We start from the raw sequence: 5,248 nt of genomic DNA, 5'->3' as shown, positions 1-5,248 counted from the left end.
CCTGGTCCTTGGAAAGAGTGGTCAGGATCTCTTTGACAGCGGAGTCTAGGATGCTTATTAAACCCGGGGTCAGATGAGGAACTTAGCCAGCTGGGAAGGGGAAACTTTCAAGGCGTTGGGGCAGCTCAGTTTCCGGCAACTCGTGATGGGGAGAAAGTTATTTGTGAAGCCATTTGAGGTTTATCTCTGGTCTGAAAGTAACAGAAGTGGCTTCCAATCTCTTCCTCCTCCAAGCTCTCCTGCCCAGGAAAGCCAGAGGAACTTTCCCTAGCCTGAAGACCTCTCTCTACTTGAACATCCTCCATTCATGTCCCTCTTATCTACAGTCTGAAATCCAGTCACTCACTTGGCAGTGAAGGCTTGACTGCAGTGGACCACTTCAGCAGCTTCTACTGCCCCAGCCTGCCTGAGCCCTGCACTCTAGCTCTGCAGGAATCCTGCTTGTTCTCCTCTTATATCATGCACGTTCTCATATCTGTCTGCCCTTCTTCCCCTGCCTGGAATGCTCCCCCCTCTTCAGTCACTTGCAAGACCATCTCAAGTCTGGTCACAAATACAGTGAGTGGAGTCTGAAACGCTAGGCCCCAGACACTTTCACATTTTCTCTTGCCTGCATCTGTTTTCAATCAACTTTATTCAGGTATAAGTGACATGCAATAAAATGTACACATTTTAAGTGTGCAATTCATCGAGCCTTGGCACATGGGTACACTGGTGTAACTACCACATAATCAAAATAAAGACTATTTCTACCACACCAAAAAGTTCTCTTGTGCATCTTCCCAGCCAATCTCCCCAGACATTTGCTCCAGACAACCACTGATGTGCTTTCTGTTATCATAGATTCTTTTGTCTGATACGGTATGTATTCTTTTGTGACTGGCTTCTTTCATATAGCCTTCTGTTTTTGAGATTCATCCATGCTGCTGCTTCTATCAGTACCTCATTCATTTTGTTTTTTAACATGGGCAGTCACCAGGAATTGAACCCAGGTCCTCAGGCATGGCAGGCAAGCATTCTTACTTGCTGAGCCACTGTGGCACGCCCTAAATAGGGCCTCTTTTTTTTTTTTTTTTTTAGATGGGCAGGCACTGGGAATCGAACCCAGGTCCTCGGGCATGGCAGGCAAGCACTGCTACCTGCTGAGCCACCGTGGCCCGCCCCCTTCATTCATTTTTATTGCTGAGTAGTTACCCATACAGAAGCCAGAAGTATCTTTTTATTTTATTTTTTCATGTTTTACATTTTTTTCTTGTATTCTTCAAACCATCCGCCATTCCCCCTCTTTCCTTACACCAACAGCTACAAATCATCTTTTTGGCTCTGTGGATTTGCCAATTCATCTGTGTGTCTGGGTTCTGTCACTTAGCATGTTTTCAGGATTCATGTGTGCTGTCACATGTATCAGTGCCTCATTTCTCTTTATGGCTGAATATTATTCCATTGTGCTGATATACCTCAATTTGTGTATCTGTTTATCAGTTGATAGATATCTGTGTCGTTTCCAGCATTTGGCTATTGTTACTAGGGCTGCTATGAACATTTAAATAAAAATATTTGGTTGAGGACCCATTTTCAGTTCTTTTGGGTATATGCCTAAGAGTGGAATTGCTGGATCATATGGTAGTTCTGTTTAATTTTTTTAGGAACTGCCAAACTGTTTTCCACAGTGGCTGTCCCACTGTACTTTCCAACCAACAATACATGAGGGTTTCAAATTACCCCAGTTTTTCAGATGAGGAAACTTTGACCTCAGAGAGGTGAAGTGACTTTCCCAAGGTCACACAGCCAGTAAAAGGTGGAACTGGGATGTGCTCTCTGAATCCAGTCATGAAAGTCTCACTAGCAGCTCGTAGGGTACACAACACTTGAGGAAGTAGAGTTTTCCCCATTGAAGAACCAAGAACAACTGCTGCAGCTCTAGTCTCTAGAACTCTAAACATGCTTGGCTTCTTGGTTCTGCCTCTAACCATCTCGGGGCTCCTCCTAGCCTGCCCTTCACTGTTGTCATGTGTTCCTTTCCTAGTCTCTCTTCCCAGATGAGCCAGCTCTTCCCCCATGGCTTCTTCTCAAGCCCCCACCTGGGACGGTCTCCTCCCTCCTCTGCAGTCTCACAACCCCACACCTGTTCCTCTCTCAGGGTCTACCCCACTCTCCCTCTCCTCAAATAATTCCTTGGCAAAAGCAGAAGAATATAGCTGTTGCTAGAACTAGCTCAGGATTCAGGCAAATCTGGGTTCAAAACCCTACTTTGCCTCTTACTGGCTGTGTGACCTTGGGAAAGTCACTTCACCTCTCTGAGCATCTTATAAGTAAAATGGAGCTCTTATAAGCCAACTCATTATGAAGAGTCCATGAGCTGAGCTATGCAGTCTTGCTGGCAAGCAGCAAATCCTTAATGTTGACTATTTTTTATGTCCTATCACTGTAATGGCTGTTTTAAACTTTTTGCAGATAAATTAGCTATAAGGATGTGTCAAAGTTTGATTTCAAATTTGCCACAAAGCCAAGTCAATAGTTTTCTCTTGTTGATAACATCTCACAGAAAAAGAGAATGGTTGGATACTCATTATTAAACTGAACAGAAGACAGAGAATGTCTGACAACCAGCTGAATATTTAGATAGCTGATGAAGAGTTCTTAATCTTTTTAAAGTTTATCAGAAAATTGCTTAAGCATTTATCAGGAATGCAATAATTTCCTCCCAGAAGGAGGCTGTGGATTATATGACACGAGAGAATTCTATCCAAGACCTTCATTAGGACACTTATACCCGCAATAATCACAGCTAACATTTCTTGAGTCCTCACTATACACCCAGCTTGGCTCAATATTACAGACCTAGCCTTGGGGTTGGTCCTTGATGCATTGATCAGTGTTCTCTGGTCCCACTTTTAGTCCTCCTTTTAGGGTCAGACTGTGCTCATGAGAGACTAAATGCTGATGGGTGTACGGGAGCAGTGGCCATTACATCCTAGCCTTTGCATGACATGGGCATCCTCTTCTGTCCTCCATAACATCAACACGGACATAAATGAACGGGATTCTGAGAGCAGAAGACTGTCCATTGCTCTCCCAATTCAGTGGGATGTACACTTGTGCTATTCAAGAAAATATCACTTGGTTAGGCTTTCTGGTCCAATACTGTGAAGGAATGCTCTTGCCAGCTACCTGACAAGGTGCTTTATTCTGGCCACAGAGCCTGGCAGAGACATCAAGTTCAATAACAAGCACAGATGCCTATCCTGACAGACAAGAAAGAATTGGATCCAAGTTGCTCATTAGCTTCCTCAGGGACTTGTTGACAGGATGCAACAAACAGATGCACCTGGCTGCTGGGTACAAGGATTCTTTGGAAGTAGCAGCATTGCCTACCCCATGTCAACAGCAAAACACTTTATCAGGTTGGGGTGCACTGTCTCCAAGCTGGCTTTGGATGAGGTTGATGTTCTCAGAGTGTAGTTCCCTAACCAGCAGCATCAACATTGCCAATGAACTTTTTAGAATTGAGAATTCTAAAGATGAATTAAGTTGTAATATCTTTTCCTCTTTCCTTCTCCCCAACTTCCCTCCCTCCCTGTCCTCTCTCACAGACCAGCAACACCTTCCCAGCAGCCTTGGGGACTCATTCTTAATGCCCCAGCTGGGTTGTGAGACCCCTTGAAAGATCATCAAGGAAAATGGAAGATTATCAAACTCCAGAAAATTGTCACATTCTCCCACCTGAACATTTTTTTTACACTTAAAACCTTTATTCATTGATTTACAAAATGTACAGTATTTTAAAAATTTAGGCATTAATCCCACATTGATACGAAAATACTATCGGGAGCCTAAAAATAAATGTGGCACAGAGGCTAATATACACATTGCTGCTGTCTGCACTTCCAGTCGCCACTGGTGGTGGCATTTAATTGGAGGTTTAATGTGGGGAAAGGTCAGATGACTGCAGGTCCTGGATCTGCCACACGAATGGCTCTTCCTTGGCTCCTTGAAGCCAGAGATGGCGAGCACATCACTTTGTTTAGGAATTGAACACAAGCCATTCTGATATCCAAGCCAACTGGATGAATGCAGACACACCTGTGCAGAGTCACCAGGAACCCCCGGGGGGGTGGATGAATGTGCACCACTGTGGACCTGCTCCCTGCACCCCAAAGCCAGAGAGGCTTGATATGGCCCCCTTCTCATTAAGAACCAGCATTCGGATACTGTCTTTTACTCAAATAGCATGCACTACTTGGAAAGTGTCAATGGAGGGTGACCATGCACAAAAATGGCACTTGTAGACAAGTACAACATCAAATTTCATTATATCTTATAGCATCTTTAGATGCAGAACCATTCTGTGTCTTCTTTCAGCAAGAGGGATGAATGAGGAAGCCATACCCACCCCACCCTTCCCAAATATCATCTGGGGACACACGCAGAATGGCTTTTGTGGGCTTAATAAAATTCACAAATAAGATGGGTAAATTTCCAAAAAGTCAGGCCTGACAGTTTTCTTAAGGGTGGTAATTTCACCTCCCCTTCCTCTCTAATCCTGCATCACCCATATATCCTAAATCTAAAAAGGCTTTGCATTTTGAGCTTCTTTGAGCCTGAGTACCTCCGTCAGTAGAATGTTAATACCAAGAATATACCTTATAAGGTTCTTGAGGGGATTATATGACTAATTTAGGTAAAATGCTTAGCACAGTGCCTGGCATACAGGAGGTGCTTAATATGTGTCTTGCTTTCTCTCCCACCACTTCCCCCTCACAATTGTGAGTGACCAAAGTCTGAAGTAGATAATTTATGTCAGCATTACCACTGTCGGTTCATCTTTGGTCCTTAAGGGCATTCCATTTTATGAACCAGCGACATTTTCCTGTGGGGGCAGAGGGCCCTGACAACACTGTCTCTGTATCAGCATTGGCTCCACCAAGTTTTATGCAGACACACCCCATAGCCCCGCACAGAAACACATACCAGCGTTGCTCACGGCCTGCGTTATTTCTGGGACAGCACCTCTGAGGAAGCCATGAACAAAAGCCTTCAAGCAAACACACTCCTCTCTCTCACCACATAAGTTAACTTTTTCCAATACTGGTGCAAGTATAATAGATCACTTTCAACAAACATACAAGCTGGACCACTGTTGAAAAAATAAGTACTCAATTTGATCATTTTGTTCAGAATAAAGAATATTTTACAACATATTTTAGCTGATAGTTATGCCATACAAAAATAAATATCATATAATAAT

This window comes from Tamandua tetradactyla, chromosome 1, assembly GCF_023851605.1.
Source record: "Tamandua tetradactyla isolate mTamTet1 chromosome 1, mTamTet1.pri, whole genome shotgun sequence".
NCBI classification, from domain to species: domain Eukaryota; kingdom Metazoa; phylum Chordata; class Mammalia; order Pilosa; family Myrmecophagidae; genus Tamandua; species Tamandua tetradactyla.
The sequence above is the reverse complement of the archived record's forward strand: the minus strand, read 5'-3'. Positions refer to the sequence as shown.